We start from the raw sequence: 16,268 nt of genomic DNA, 5'->3' as shown, positions 1-16,268 counted from the left end.
GACGAGTTCTGGTCACATACTCCCTCAAAATGACATCCTGGCCTTCTTCTGGAACTCCCTCCCCTCTCAGACTCTCAAGGTTTTCTCCAGCGTGTCTGTTCCCACAGAGCAGACCTTTGGTCTGAGACCTGACAGTGCAGATGCCACGCATGCTGCCGCGTGGCGGCGGTGTCGCGGCTTGGGACAAGAGGAGGCCCCACGGTGCGGGCTGAGGCGCCAGGCAGCGCGGCGGGCGCTGAGGGTTGGGGTCACCCCCACCCCGGGCCGCCGCCGCGCTCCCAGAAAGGGGACAGAACAAGAGGCAAAAAAAAAAAAAAAAAAAAAAGAAGCAGCCTGTGGCCCCCGGTATTCCCAGGCAGTCTCCCATCCAAGTACTGACCGGGCCCGACCCTGCTTAGCTTCCGAGACCAGACGAGATCGGGGGCGTTCAGGGTGGTGTGGCCCTAGACGGCGGCGGAGGGCGCCCCTGCCCCGCTCAAGAAGCCGAGCCTCTCTGCGCTTTCCCGCCGCCGCCGCCGCCGCCGCCGCCTCCCGCCCCAGGCCCCGCGCCGGGCCGGGCCTGTTGAGTTCGCCGGCCGGGTCCCGTGGGCTCCCAGGGACGGGGGTGATGGGCGGGGCGGGGCGGGGGGCTGTCTCTCTATACACACACACACACACTCACACTCACTCACACTCACACAAGATGCGCCTCCACGGCTGGACTCGCCAAGGTGGAGCCCTCCCAGCCCCCCTCGTCTCCTCGCCCGGCCTCCTTCACCTACCCGCTGCCCACCCCCAGCGCGTCGCCGCCGCTGACGCTGACTGCGCACGCGCGCGCCCTTTGACCCCAGCCAGGGGCCGCCCTCCCCCACAACCCCTTTCAGCTGTGCCCCCCCTCGCCCTGTGGGTGGGCTGCCGCCTATTCCCCCGGGCCAGGGCTGGGGCACAGCGCAAGGGGGAGGGGAGCCAGTGTATGGGGCGTCTCTCTCTGGGGATGTGTCCCATGGGTGGGGTGGGGTGGCGTGGTTTGTGGGGCGCTGAAGAAATCAGTCCCCTCCATCTCCTACCTCTGGAAAACGCCCAAGCCCGTGGAGAACCGCCGGCACCGCTTCGTGGGGGCCGGGACCCTCCTCTGTGTCCTCCTGTGGCCCGGTCCAAGGGGCCTGGGCCTGGCCGGGGCTGCATTGGACCCCGACCACCCTGGCGTGTGGACTCGCTAAAAATCGGCCATTAGATATTGGATTCCAGCTTCATTGAGGTCATTTCACTAATGAGTGCACCGGAAAGAGTTTCCTAATCCATCTGTGAGGGTGGCAACTGAAAGAGAATTTGAAAGCTGACAGAATAGGCGAGGGAAGGCATAGGAGATTTCCACACCCAGCAAGGAAGCCTTTCCCGAAATGGAAGAAAGAAACGAGCAAACAGAGACACCGGTAGCCCGCCCGGAAAAGAGTCTGCCCCCGAGAGAAAGCACCCTGACCAGGTTCACCCGTGGGTGGGTGGCGAGCTAGCGGCGTTCAGAAGAGCGAGGCCCGCAGTCTGTGCGGAAGACACCTGCACTCGGGTGTGTGTGGCGGCCCGATTCACAAGCAGCTCTAGATGTTAAACCAAGGAGAAGCCAGGGAGTTCCCAAGGCCCCAGGTGTCCTCAGCCCACGACTGGCTGCTGTGGGAATGCGAAGCCCGGCTCCTTGTCTCAGAGCGGGGTTCCCAGGAGGATCAGGCTGAAGCTGGGACTTGGCCTCAAAGTGTCCCCTCGCATGGCCACCCCCTTCCCCTTCCTGCTCCTCTACTCCTGGTGCCCCTCCATCCAGGGGCCAGACCTTAAAGAGTCACCGCAAGAGAATCCTGGTCCCAAAGGAGCCTTCTGGGGGACCGGTGCTGAGAGAGGTTGTGGGCATGGCCCGCTGGGGCTCTGCCCGACCCAGGGCTGAGAGATGCCACCTCCCAGCTCTGGGTCCCTGCAGGAAGTGTTGGCAAGCACAGGGCCAGTCCCCCAAAGGCCCAGGTGCAGGGAGCCCAGGCCAAGCAGCCTGTGGAAGAAGCCACTTGCCGTGCCACCCCGGGAACAGGACTGCAGGCCCCGGCCCTTCCCACCTCCTCCTCCTCCTCCTCCTCCCCCCCCCGCGCCCCCCCCCGGACATGGCACAGGGCTCAGAGACACCTCAGACTCTTGCTACCCAAGGTGCGAAGGGCATCAGTTGCTCCTCCAAACCCCCCCCCGCCCAGCAGACCACGTTGTCCAGCCAGCCCCCGGGCCTCCCTGGGGTGCCCAGCACAAAAGTGCAGACACCCACCGGACCCTCAGTCTCAGCTTTCGGATGTTTTTGCCACTCTAAGGACCCGCAGGCCCGCTGGGCCTTCGGGCAGGACAGAGAGCCCCGGGATCCGACGTGGAGAGCTGCGTGTACGTACGTCCCCATCAGGAGGCGGTCCCCACCTCCGCGGCTCTCCCCTCGCGGGGAGCGGCAGCCCCAGCCGGCAGCCGCAGGGCATCAGGGAAGACACCAGGCTGGGCCCCCCGCGGCACAGCGGGGGCACGTCCCCCGCACTCGACTTAGGGAAGGCTGCTGGAGACTGCTGCGGCCACCCTGCTGCCGGGTTTCTGGAGGGCTTCCTGGAAGCAGCCTCCACACCAAGCCCTTGGAAGGCCCAGGCGACGGAGGAGCCGGTCAGGCAGGGGCCGAGGACGGTGAGAGGCCGGGCGGGAAGGAGCATGTCAGGCAGGGGCAGAGGACGGTGACAGGCCGGGCGGGGAGGAGCCGGTCAGGCGGGGGCCCAGGACAGTGACGGGCCTGGCCGGGGAGGAGTGCGTCAGGCAGGGGCAGAGGAGACGGGCTGGGTAAGGGGTAGGGTGACAGTTAGGGCACAATTCACAATCGCAAAGACGTGGAAGCGACCCGAGTGCCCATCCATCCAGGAGTGCATTAATAAAATGTGGCGCGTGGACACCACGGAGTGCCATTCGGCTGTGAGGAGCAGCGGTGAGAGGGCGCCTCTCGTGTTCTCCTGGCCAGAGCTGGAACCCGTTCCAGTAAGCCAGGTATCCCAAGAATGGACACACGAGCACCACGTGAGCGCGCTCACCAGCAAATTGGTACGAACGGATGGACACCTAAGTGGACGGAGAGGAATCACCTTCATCGGGTGGGTGTCGGGCGGGTGGGGGGAGGCGATGGGCATCCACATCCATTAGGAATGGGGTGGGTGCGCACCGACTGGGGGATGGGCGCACTTGAAGCTCTGACCCCAGGGGGGAGGCTTGGAGAGGGCAACTGTACCCGACCTTAACACTGGTACCCCCACAATACGCTGGAACAACATGAGAGGTATATGAATGAGAACACAGGGGGGAGGGGTGCACGGGCAACACATGTCACCTGAATACTTGTACTCCCATCATCTGCTTGAAAAGAGAGAGAAAAGAAAATGCAATCATAGAGGTAAGAGACACTTTTTAAAAATCATGAATCCGAAGAGAAAAGTAAAAGGAGGCCTGTGGAGCAGGTCTGGGTGTGACTCCGGATCCCCCAACATCAGGTGCCACCACCAAAGATTCCTGCGTGGAGCCCATAGAACCCCCAAAAGCAACGGGACGAGTTCTGGTCACATACTCCCTCAAAATGACATCCTGGCCTTCTTCTGGAACTCCCTCCCCTCTCAGACTCTCAAGGTTTTCTCCAGCGTGTCTGTTCCCACAGAGCAGACCTTTGGTCTGAGACCTGACAGTGCAGATGCCACGCATGCTGCCGCGTGGCGGCGGTGTCGCGGCTTGGGACAAGAGGAGGCCCCACGGTGCGGGCTGAGGCGCCAGGCAGCGCGGCGGGCGCTGAGGGTTGGGGTCACCCCCACCCCGGGCCGCCGCCGCGCTCCCAGAAAGGGGACAGAACAAGAGGCAAAAAAAAAAAAAAAAAAAAAGAAGCAGCCTGTGGCCCCCGGTATTCCCAGGCAGTCTCCCATCCAAGTACTGACCGGGCCCGACCCTGCTTAGCTTCCGAGACCAGACGAGATCGGGGGCGTTCAGGGTGGTGTGGCCCTAGACGGCGGCGGAGGGCGCCCCTGCCCCGCTCAAGAAGCCGAGCCTCTCTGCGCTTTCCCGCCGCCGCCGCCGCCGCCGCCGCCGCCGCCGCCGCCGCCGCCTCCCGCCCCAGGCCCCGCGCCGGGCCGGGCCTGTTGAGTTCGCCGGCCGGGTCCCGTGGGCTCCCAGGGACGGGGGTGATGGGCGGGGCGGGGCGGGGGGCTGTCTCTCTATACACACACACACACACACTCACTCACACTCACACAAGATGCGCCTCCACGGCTGGACTCGCCAAGGTGGAGCCCTCCCAGCCCCCCTCGTCTCCTCGCCCGGCCTCCTTCACCTACCCGCTGCCCACCCCCAGCGCGTCGCCGCCGCTGACGCTGACTGCGCACGCGCGCGCCCTTTGACCCCAGCCAGGGGCCGCCCTCCCCCACAACCCCTTTCAGCTGTGCCCCCCCTCGCCCTGTGGGTGGGCTGCCGCCTATTCCCCCGGGCCAGGGCTGGGGCACAGCGCAAGGGGGAGGGGAGCCAGTGTATGGGGCGTCTCTCTCTGGGGATGTGTCCCATGGGTGGGGTGGGGTGGCGTGGTTTGTGGGGCGCTGAAGAAATCAGTCCCCTCCATCTCCTACCTCTGGAAAACGCCCAAGCCCGTGGAGAACCGCCGGCACCGCTTCGTGGGGGCCGGGACCCTCCTCTGTGTCCTCCTGTGGCCCGGTCCAAGGGGCCTGGGCCTGGCCGGGGCTGCATTGGACCCCGACCACCCTGGCGTGTGGACTCGCTAAAAATCGGCCATTAGATATTGGATTCCAGCTTCATTGAGGTCATTTCACTAATGAGTGCACCGGAAAGAGTTTCCTAATCCATCTGTGAGGGTGGCAACTGAAAGAGAATTTGAAAGCTGACAGAATAGGCGAGGGAAGGCATAGGAGATTTCCACACCCAGCAAGGAAGCCTTTCCCGAAATGGAAGAAAGAAACGAGCAAACAGAGACACCGGTAGCCCGCCCGGAAAAGAGTCTGCCCCCGAGAGAAAGCACCCTGACCAGGTTCACCCGTGGGTGGGTGGCGAGCTAGCGGCGTTCAGAAGAGCGAGGCCCGCAGTCTGTGCGGAAGACACCTGCACTCGGGTGTGTGTGGCGGCCCGATTCACAAGCAGCTCTAGATGTTAAACCAAGGAGAAGCCAGGGAGTTCCCAAGGCCCCAGGTGTCCTCAGCCCACGACTGGCTGCTGTGGGAATGCGAAGCCCGGCTCCTTGTCTCAGAGCGGGGTTCCCAGGAGGATCAGGCTGAAGCTGGGACTTGGCCTCAAAGTGTCCCCTCGCATGGCCACCCCCTTCCCCTTCCTGCTCCTCTACTCCTGGTGCCCCTCCATCCAGGGGCCAGACCTTAAAGAGTCACCGCAAGAGAATCCTGGTCCCAAAGGAGCCTTCTGGGGGACCGGTGCTGAGAGAGGTTGTGGGCATGGCCCGCTGGGGCTCTGCCCGACCCAGGGCTGAGAGATGCCACCTCCCAGCTCTGGGTCCCTGCAGGAAGTGTTGGCAAGCACAGGGCCAGTCCCCCAAAGGCCCAGGTGCAGGGAGCCCAGGCCAAGCAGCCTGTGGAAGAAGCCACTTGCCGTGCCACCCCGGGAACAGGACTGCAGGCCCCGGCCCTTCCCACCTCCTCCTCCTCCTCCTCCTCCCCCCCCCCGCGCCCCCCCCCGGACATGGCACAGGGCTCAGAGACACCTCAGACTCTTGCTACCCAAGGTGCGAAGGGCATCAGTTGCTCCTCCAAACCCCCCCCCGCCCAGCAGACCACGTTGTCCAGCCAGCCCCCGGGCCTCCCTGGGGTGCCCAGCACAAAAGTGCAGACACCCACCGGACCCTCAGTCTCAGCTTTCGGATGTTTTTGCCACTCTAAGGACCCGCAGGCCCGCTGGGCCTTCGGGCAGGACAGAGAGCCCCGGGATCCGACGTGGAGAGCTGCGTGTACGTACGTCCCCATCAGGAGGCGGTCCCCACCTCCGCGGCTCTCCCCTCGCGGGGAGCGGCAGCCCCAGCCGGCAGCCGCAGGGCATCAGGGAAGACACCAGGCTGGGCCCCCCGCGGCACAGCGGGGGCACGTCCCCCGCACTCGACTTAGGGAAGGCTGCTGGAGACTGCTGCGGCCACCCTGCTGCCGGGTTTCTGGAGGGCTTCCTGGAAGCAGCCTCCACACCAAGCCCTTGGAAGGCCCAGGCGACGGAGGAGCCGGTCAGGCAGGGGCCGAGGACGGTGAGAGGCCGGGCGGGAAGGAGCATGTCAGGCAGGGGCAGAGGACGGTGACAGGCCGGGCGGGGAGGAGCCGGTCAGGCGGGGGCCCAGGACAGTGACGGGCCTGGCCGGGGAGGAGTGCGTCAGGCAGGGGCAGAGGAGACGGGCTGGGTAAGGGGTAGGGTGACAGTTAGGGCACAATTCACAATCGCAAAGACGTGGAAGCGACCCGAGTGCCCATCCATCCAGGAGTGCATTAATAAAATGTGGCGCGTGGACACCACGGAGTGCCATTCGGCTGTGAGGAGCAGCGGTGAGAGGGCGCCTCTCGTGTTCTCCTGGCCAGAGCTGGAACCCGTTCCAGTAAGCCAGGTATCCCAAGAATGGACACACGAGCACCACGTGAGCGCGCTCACCAGCAAATTGGTACGAACGGATGGACACCTAAGTGGACGGAGAGGAATCACCTTCATCGGGTGGGTGTCGGGCGGGTGGGGGGAGGCGATGGGCATCCACATCCATTAGGAATGGGGTGGGTGCGCACCGACTGGGGGATGGGCGCACTTGAAGCTCTGACCCCAGGGGGGAGGCTTGGAGAGGGCAACTGTACCCGACCTTAACACTGGTACCCCCACAATACGCTGGAACAACATGAGAGGTATATGAATGAGAACACAGGGGGGAGGGGTGCACGGGCAACACATGTCACCTGAATACTTGTACTCCCATCATCTGCTTGAAAAGAGAGAGAAAAGAAAATGCAATCATAGAGGTAAGAGACACTTTTTAAAAATCATGAATCCGAAGAGAAAAGTAAAAGGAGGCCTGTGGAGCAGGTCTGGGTGTGACTCCGGATCCCCCAACATCAGGTGCCACCACCAAAGATTCCTGCGTGGAGCCCATAGAACCCCCAAAAGCAACGGGACGAGTTCTGGTCACATACTCCCTCAAAATGACATCCTGGCCTTCTTCTGGAACTCCCTCCCCTCTCAGACTCTCAAGGTTTTCTCCAGCGTGTCTGTTCCCACAGAGCAGACCTTTGGTCTGAGACCTGACAGTGCAGATGCCACGCATGCTGCCGCGTGGCGGCGGTGTCGCGGCTTGGGACAAGAGGAGGCCCCACGGTGCGGGCTGAGGCGCCAGGCAGCGCGGCGGGCGCTGAGGGTTGGGGTCACCCCCACCCCGGGCCGCCGCCGCGCTCCCAGAAAGGGGACAGAACAAGAGGCAAAAAAAAAAAAAAAAAAAAAGAAGCAGCCTGTGGCCCCCGGTATTCCCAGGCAGTCTCCCATCCAAGTACTGACCGGGCCCGACCCTGCTTAGCTTCCGAGACCAGACGAGATCGGGGGCGTTCAGGGTGGTGTGGCCCTAGACGGCGGCGGAGGGCGCCCCTGCCCCGCTCAAGAAGCCGAGCCTCTCTGCGCTTTCCCGCCGCCGCCGCCGCCGCCGCCGCCGCCTCCCGCCCCAGGCCCCGCGCCGGGCCGGGCCTGTTGAGTTCGCCGGCCGGGTCCCGTGGGCTCCCAGGGACGGGGGTGATGGGCGGGGCGGGGCGGGGGGCTGTCTCTCTATACACACACACACACACTCACACTCACTCACACTCACACAAGATGCGCCTCCACGGCTGGACTCGCCAAGGTGGAGCCCTCCCAGCCCCCCTCGTCTCCTCGCCCGGCCTCCTTCACCTACCCGCTGCCCACCCCCAGCGCGTCGCCGCCGCTGACGCTGACTGCGCACGCGCGCGCCCTTTGACCCCAGCCAGGGGCCGCCCTCCCCCACAACCCCTTTCAGCTGTGCCCCCCCTCGCCCTGTGGGTGGGCTGCCGCCTATTCCCCCGGGCCAGGGCTGGGGCACAGCGCAAGGGGGAGGGGAGCCAGTGTATGGGGCGTCTCTCTCTGGGGATGTGTCCCATGGGTGGGGTGGGGTGGCGTGGTTTGTGGGGCGCTGAAGAAATCAGTCCCCTCCATCTCCTACCTCTGGAAAACGCCCAAGCCCGTGGAGAACCGCCGGCACCGCTTCGTGGGGGCCGGGACCCTCCTCTGTGTCCTCCTGTGGCCCGGTCCAAGGGGCCTGGGCCTGGCCGGGGCTGCATTGGACCCCGACCACCCTGGCGTGTGGACTCGCTAAAAATCGGCCATTAGATATTGGATTCCAGCTTCATTGAGGTCATTTCACTAATGAGTGCACCGGAAAGAGTTTCCTAATCCATCTGTGAGGGTGGCAACTGAAAGAGAATTTGAAAGCTGACAGAATAGGCGAGGGAAGGCATAGGAGATTTCCACACCCAGCAAGGAAGCCTTTCCCGAAATGGAAGAAAGAAACGAGCAAACAGAGACACCGGTAGCCCGCCCGGAAAAGAGTCTGCCCCCGAGAGAAAGCACCCTGACCAGGTTCACCCGTGGGTGGGTGGCGAGCTAGCGGCGTTCAGAAGAGCGAGGCCCGCAGTCTGTGCGGAAGACACCTGCACTCGGGTGTGTGTGGCGGCCCGATTCACAAGCAGCTCTAGATGTTAAACCAAGGAGAAGCCAGGGAGTTCCCAAGGCCCCAGGTGTCCTCAGCCCACGACTGGCTGCTGTGGGAATGCGAAGCCCGGCTCCTTGTCTCAGAGCGGGGTTCCCAGGAGGATCAGGCTGAAGCTGGGACTTGGCCTCAAAGTGTCCCCTCGCATGGCCACCCCCTTCCCCTTCCTGCTCCTCTACTCCTGGTGCCCCTCCATCCAGGGGCCAGACCTTAAAGAGTCACCGCAAGAGAATCCTGGTCCCAAAGGAGCCTTCTGGGGGACCGGTGCTGAGAGAGGTTGTGGGCATGGCCCGCTGGGGCTCTGCCCGACCCAGGGCTGAGAGATGCCACCTCCCAGCTCTGGGTCCCTGCAGGAAGTGTTGGCAAGCACAGGGCCAGTCCCCCAAAGGCCCAGGTGCAGGGAGCCCAGGCCAAGCAGCCTGTGGAAGAAGCCACTTGCCGTGCCACCCCGGGAACAGGACTGCAGGCCCCGGCCCTTCCCACCTCCTCCTCCTCCTCCTCCTCCCCCCCCCGCGCCCCCCCCCGGACATGGCACAGGGCTCAGAGACACCTCAGACTCTTGCTACCCAAGGTGCGAAGGGCATCAGTTGCTCCTCCAAACCCCCCCCCGCCCAGCAGACCACGTTGTCCAGCCAGCCCCCGGGCCTCCCTGGGGTGCCCAGCACAAAAGTGCAGACACCCACCGGACCCTCAGTCTCAGCTTTCGGATGTTTTTGCCACTCTAAGGACCCGCAGGCCCGCTGGGCCTTCGGGCAGGACAGAGAGCCCCGGGATCCGACGTGGAGAGCTGCGTGTACGTACGTCCCCATCAGGAGGCGGTCCCCACCTCCGCGGCTCTCCCCTCGCGGGGAGCGGCAGCCCCAGCCGGCAGCCGCAGGGCATCAGGGAAGACACCAGGCTGGGCCCCCCGCGGCACAGCGGGGGCACGTCCCCCGCACTCGACTTAGGGAAGGCTGCTGGAGACTGCTGCGGCCACCCTGCTGCCGGGTTTCTGGAGGGCTTCCTGGAAGCAGCCTCCACACCAAGCCCTTGGAAGGCCCAGGCGACGGAGGAGCCGGTCAGGCAGGGGCCGAGGACGGTGAGAGGCCGGGCGGGAAGGAGCATGTCAGGCAGGGGCAGAGGACGGTGACAGGCCGGGCGGGGAGGAGCCGGTCAGGCGGGGGCCCAGGACAGTGACGGGCCTGGCCGGGGAGGAGTGCGTCAGGCAGGGGCAGAGGAGACGGGCTGGGTAAGGGGTAGGGTGACAGTTAGGGCACAATTCACAATCGCAAAGACGTGGAAGCGACCCGAGTGCCCATCCATCCAGGAGTGCATTAATAAAATGTGGCGCGTGGACACCACGGAGTGCCATTCGGCTGTGAGGAGCAGCGGTGAGAGGGCGCCTCTCGTGTTCTCCTGGCCAGAGCTGGAACCCGTTCCAGTAAGCCAGGTATCCCAAGAATGGACACACGAGCACCACGTGAGCGCGCTCACCAGCAAATTGGTACGAACGGATGGACACCTAAGTGGACGGAGAGGAATCACCTTCATCGGGTGGGTGTCGGGCGGGTGGGGGGAGGCGATGGGCATCCACATCCATTAGGAATGGGGTGGGTGCGCACCGACTGGGGGATGGGCGCACTTGAAGCTCTGACCCCAGGGGGGAGGCTTGGAGAGGGCAACTGTACCCGACCTTAACACTGGTACCCCCACAATACGCTGGAACAACATGAGAGGTATATGAATGAGAACACAGGGGGGAGGGGTGCACGGGCAACACATGTCACCTGAATACTTGTACTCCCATCATCTGCTTGAAAAGAGAGAGAAAAGAAAATGCAATCATAGAGGTAAGAGACACTTTTTAAAAATCATGAATCCGAAGAGAAAAGTAAAAGGAGGCCTGTGGAGCAGGTCTGGGTGTGACTCCGGATCCCCCAACATCAGGTGCCACCACCAAAGATTCCTGCGTGGAGCCCATAGAACCCCCAAAAGCAACGGGACGAGTTCTGGTCACATACTCCCTCAAAATGACATCCTGGCCTTCTTCTGGAACTCCCTCCCCTCTCAGACTCTCAAGGTTTTCTCCAGCGTGTCTGTTCCCACAGAGCAGACCTTTGGTCTGAGACCTGACAGTGCAGATGCCACGCATGCTGCCGCGTGGCGGCGGTGTCGCGGCTTGGGACAAGAGGAGGCCCCACGGTGCGGGCTGAGGCGCCAGGCAGCGCGGCGGGCGCTGAGGGTTGGGGTCACCCCCACCCCGGGCCGCCGCCGCGCTCCCAGAAAGGGGACAGAACAAGAGGCAAAAAAAAAAAAAAAAAAAAAGAAGCAGCCTGTGGCCCCCGGTATTCCCAGGCAGTCTCCCATCCAAGTACTGACCGGGCCCGACCCTGCTTAGCTTCCGAGACCAGACGAGATCGGGGGCGTTCAGGGTGGTGTGGCCCTAGACGGCGGCGGAGGGCGCCCCTGCCCCGCTCAAGAAGCCGAGCCTCTCTGCGCTTTCCCGCCGCCGCCGCCGCCGCCGCCGCCGCCGCCGCCGCCGCCGCCTCCCGCCCCAGGCCCCGCGCCGGGCCGGGCCTGTTGAGTTCGCCGGCCGGGTCCCGTGGGCTCCCAGGGACGGGGGTGATGGGCGGGGCGGGGCGGGGGGCTGTCTCTCTATACACACACACACACACTCACACTCACTCACACTCACACAAGATGCGCCTCCACGGCTGGACTCGCCAAGGTGGAGCCCTCCCAGCCCCCCTCGTCTCCTCGCCCGGCCTCCTTCACCTACCCGCTGCCCACCCCCAGCGCGTCGCCGCCGCTGACGCTGACTGCGCACGCGCGCGCCCTTTGACCCCAGCCAGGGGCCGCCCTCCCCCACAACCCCTTTCAGCTGTGCCCCCCCTCGCCCTGTGGGTGGGCTGCCGCCTATTCCCCCGGGCCAGGGCTGGGGCACAGCGCAAGGGGGAGGGGAGCCAGTGTATGGGGCGTCTCTCTCTGGGGATGTGTCCCATGGGTGGGGTGGGGTGGCGTGGTTTGTGGGGCGCTGAAGAAATCAGTCCCCTCCATCTCCTACCTCTGGAAAACGCCCAAGCCCGTGGAGAACCGCCGGCACCGCTTCGTGGGGGCCGGGACCCTCCTCTGTGTCCTCCTGTGGCCCGGTCCAAGGGGCCTGGGCCTGGCCGGGGCTGCATTGGACCCCGACCACCCTGGCGTGTGGACTCGCTAAAAATCGGCCATTAGATATTGGATTCCAGCTTCATTGAGGTCATTTCACTAATGAGTGCACCGGAAAGAGTTTCCTAATCCATCTGTGAGGGTGGCAACTGAAAGAGAATTTGAAAGCTGACAGAATAGGCGAGGGAAGGCATAGGAGATTTCCACACCCAGCAAGGAAGCCTTTCCCGAAATGGAAGAAAGAAACGAGCAAACAGAGACACCGGTAGCCCGCCCGGAAAAGAGTCTGCCCCCGAGAGAAAGCACCCTGACCAGGTTCACCCGTGGGTGGGTGGCGAGCTAGCGGCGTTCAGAAGAGCGAGGCCCGCAGTCTGTGCGGAAGACACCTGCACTCGGGTGTGTGTGGCGGCCCGATTCACAAGCAGCTCTAGATGTTAAACCAAGGAGAAGCCAGGGAGTTCCCAAGGCCCCAGGTGTCCTCAGCCCACGACTGGCTGCTGTGGGAATGCGAAGCCCGGCTCCTTGTCTCAGAGCGGGGTTCCCAGGAGGATCAGGCTGAAGCTGGGACTTGGCCTCAAAGTGTCCCCTCGCATGGCCACCCCCTTCCCCTTCCTGCTCCTCTACTCCTGGTGCCCCTCCATCCAGGGGCCAGACCTTAAAGAGTCACCGCAAGAGAATCCTGGTCCCAAAGGAGCCTTCTGGGGGACCGGTGCTGAGAGAGGTTGTGGGCATGGCCCGCTGGGGCTCTGCCCGACCCAGGGCTGAGAGATGCCACCTCCCAGCTCTGGGTCCCTGCAGGAAGTGTTGGCAAGCACAGGGCCAGTCCCCCAAAGGCCCAGGTGCAGGGAGCCCAGGCCAAGCAGCCTGTGGAAGAAGCCACTTGCCGTGCCACCCCGGGAACAGGACTGCAGGCCCCGGCCCTTCCCACCTCCTCCTCCTCCTCCTCCTCCCCCCCCCCGCGCCCCCCCCCGGACATGGCACAGGGCTCAGAGACACCTCAGACTCTTGCTACCCAAGGTGCGAAGGGCATCAGTTGCTCCTCCAAACCCCCCCCCGCCCAGCAGACCACGTTGTCCAGCCAGCCCCCGGGCCTCCCTGGGGTGCCCAGCACAAAAGTGCAGACACCCACCGGACCCTCAGTCTCAGCTTTCGGATGTTTTTGCCACTCTAAGGACCCGCAGGCCCGCTGGGCCTTCGGGCAGGACAGAGAGCCCCGGGATCCGACGTGGAGAGCTGCGTGTACGTACGTCCCCATCAGGAGGCGGTCCCCACCTCCGCGGCTCTCCCCTCGCGGGGAGCGGCAGCCCCAGCCGGCAGCCGCAGGGCATCAGGGAAGACACCAGGCTGGGCCCCCCGCGGCACAGCGGGGGCACGTCCCCCGCACTCGACTTAGGGAAGGCTGCTGGAGACTGCTGCGGCCACCCTGCTGCCGGGTTTCTGGAGGGCTTCCTGGAAGCAGCCTCCACACCAAGCCCTTGGAAGGCCCAGGCGACGGAGGAGCCGGTCAGGCAGGGGCCGAGGACGGTGAGAGGCCGGGCGGGAAGGAGCATGTCAGGCAGGGGCAGAGGACGGTGACAGGCCGGGCGGGGAGGAGCCGGTCAGGCGGGGGCCCAGGACAGTGACGGGCCTGGCCGGGGAGGAGTGCGTCAGGCAGGGGCAGAGGAGACGGGCTGGGTAAGGGGTAGGGTGACAGTTAGGGCACAATTCACAATCGCAAAGACGTGGAAGCGACCCGAGTGCCCATCCATCCAGGAGTGCATTAATAAAATGTGGCGCGTGGACACCACGGAGTGCCATTCGGCTGTGAGGAGCAGCGGTGAGAGGGCGCCTCTCGTGTTCTCCTGGCCAGAGCTGGAACCCGTTCCAGTAAGCCAGGTATCCCAAGAATGGACACACGAGCACCACGTGAGCGCGCTCACCAGCAAATTGGTACGAACGGATGGACACCTAAGTGGACGGAGAGGAATCACCTTCATCGGGTGGGTGTCGGGCGGGTGGGGGGAGGCGATGGGCATCCACATCCATTAGGAATGGGGTGGGTGCGCACCGACTGGGGGATGGGCGCACTTGAAGCTCTGACCCCAGGGGGGAGGCTTGGAGAGGGCAACTGTACCCGACCTTAACACTGGTACCCCCACAATACGCTGGAACAACATGAGAGGTATATGAATGAGAACACAGGGGGGAGGGGTGCACGGGCAACACATGTCACCTGAATACTTGTACTCCCATCATCTGCTTGAAAAGAGAGAGAAAAGAAAATGCAATCATAGAGGTAAGAGACACTTTTTAAAAATCATGAATCCGAAGAGAAAAGTAAAAGGAGGCCTGTGGAGCAGGTCTGGGTGTGACTCCGGATCCCCCAACATCAGGTGCCACCACCAAAGATTCCTGCGTGGAGCCCATAGAACCCCCAAAAGCAACGGGACGAGTTCTGGTCACATACTCCCTCAAAATGACATCCTGGCCTTCTTCTGGAACTCCCTCCCCTCTCAGACTCTCAAGGTTTTCTCCAGCGTGTCTGTTCCCACAGAGCAGACCTTTGGTCTGAGACCTGACAGTGCAGATGCCACGCATGCTGCCGCGTGGCGGCGGTGTCGCGGCTTGGGACAAGAGGAGGCCCCACGGTGCGGGCTGAGGCGCCAGGCAGCGCGGCGGGCGCTGAGGGTTGGGGTCACCCCCACCCCGGGCCGCCGCCGCGCTCCCAGAAAGGGGACAGAACAAGAGGCAAAAAAAAAAAAAAAAAAAAAGAAGCAGCCTGTGGCCCCCGGTATTCCCAGGCAGTCTCCCATCCAAGTACTGACCGGGCCCGACCCTGCTTAGCTTCCGAGACCAGACGAGATCGGGGGCGTTCAGGGTGGTGTGGCCCTAGACGGCGGCGGAGGGCGCCCCTGCCCCGCTCAAGAAGCCGAGCCTCTCTGCGCTTTCCCGCCGCCGCCGCCGCCGCCGCCGCCGCCGCCGCCGCCGCCGCCGCCTCCCGCCCCAGGCCCCGCGCCGGGCCGGGCCTGTTGAGTTCGCCGGCCGGGTCCCGTGGGCTCCCAGGGACGGGGGTGATGGGCGGGGCGGGGCGGGGGGCTGTCTCTCTATACACACACACACACACTCACACTCACTCACACTCACACAAGATGCGCCTCCACGGCTGGACTCGCCAAGGTGGAGCCCTCCCAGCCCCCCTCGTCTCCTCGCCCGGCCTCCTTCACCTACCCGCTGCCCACCCCCAGCGCGTCGCCGCCGCTGACGCTGACTGCGCACGCGCGCGCCCTTTGACCCCAGCCAGGGGCCGCCCTCCCCCACAACCCCTTTCAGCTGTGCCCCCCCTCGCCCTGTGGGTGGGCTGCCGCCTATTCCCCCGGGCCAGGGCTGGGGCACAGCGCAAGGGGGAGGGGAGCCAGTGTATGGGGCGTCTCTCTCTGGGGATGTGTCCCATGGGTGGGGTGGGGTGGCGTGGTTTGTGGGGCGCTGAAGAAATCAGTCCCCTCCATCTCCTACCTCTGGAAAACGCCCAAGCCCGTGGAGAACCGCCGGCACCGCTTCGTGGGGGCCGGGACCCTCCTCTGTGTCCTCCTGTGGCCCGGTCCAAGGGGCCTGGGCCTGGCCGGGGCTGCATTGGACCCCGACCACCCTGGCGTGTGGACTCGCTAAAAATCGGCCATTAGATATTGGATTCCAGCTTCATTGAGGTCATTTCACTAATGAGTGCACCGGAAAGAGTTTCCTAATCCATCTGTGAGGGTGGCAACTGAAAGAGAATTTGAAAGCTGACAGAATAGGCGAGGGAAGGCATAGGAGATTTCCACACCCAGCAAGGAAGCCTTTCCCGAAATGGAAGAAAGAAACGAGCAAACAGAGACACCGGTAGCCCGCCCGGAAAAGAGTCTGCCCCCGAGAGAAAGCACCCTGACCAGGTTCACCCGTGGGTGGGTGGCGAGCTAGCGGCGTTCAGAAGAGCGAGGCCCGCAGTCTGTGCGGAAGACACCTGCACTCGGGTGTGTGTGGCGGCCCGATTCACAAGCAGCTCTAGATGTTAAACCAAGGAGAAGCCAGGGAGTTCCCAAGGCCCCAGGTGTCCTCAGCCCACGACTGGCTGCTGTGGGAATGCGAAGCCCGGCTCCTTGTCTCAGAGCGGGGTTCCCAGGAGGATCAGGCTGAAGCTGGGACTTGGCCTCAAAGTGTCCCCTCGCATGGCCACCCCCTTCCCCTTCCTGCTCCTCTACTCCTGGTGCCCCTCCATCCAGGGGCCAGACCTTAAAGAGTCACCGCAAGAGAATCCTGGTCCCAAAGGAGCCTTCTGGGGGACCGGTGCTGAGAGAGGTTGTGGGCATGGCCCGCTGGGGCTCTGCCCGACCCAGGGCTGAGAGATGCCACCTCC

General features: G+C 64.1%; 5 pseudogenes; all 5 read right to left on the bottom strand.

Moving 5' to 3' along the window:
- Positions 1-330: 330 nt before the first annotated feature.
- Positions 331-449, bottom strand: LOC142876151 (uncharacterized; annotated as a pseudogene).
- Positions 450-3,901: 3,452 nt separating this feature from the next.
- Positions 3,902-4,020, bottom strand: LOC142876150 (uncharacterized; annotated as a pseudogene).
- A 3,467-nt stretch (positions 4,021-7,487) lies between these two features.
- On the bottom strand, positions 7,488-7,606 carry LOC142876149 (uncharacterized; annotated as a pseudogene).
- A 3,455-nt stretch (positions 7,607-11,061) lies between these two features.
- LOC142876148 (uncharacterized) lies at positions 11,062-11,180 on the bottom strand (annotated as a pseudogene).
- A 3,471-nt stretch (positions 11,181-14,651) lies between these two features.
- On the bottom strand, positions 14,652-14,770 carry LOC142876147 (uncharacterized; annotated as a pseudogene).
- Positions 14,771-16,268: the final 1,498 nt, after the last annotated feature.

The sequence above is a fragment of the Microcebus murinus genome, chromosome 14, assembly GCF_040939455.1.
Source record: "Microcebus murinus isolate Inina chromosome 14, M.murinus_Inina_mat1.0, whole genome shotgun sequence".
Classification (NCBI taxonomy): domain Eukaryota; kingdom Metazoa; phylum Chordata; class Mammalia; order Primates; family Cheirogaleidae; genus Microcebus; species Microcebus murinus.
This window is presented reverse-complemented; position numbering and strand designations above follow the sequence as displayed.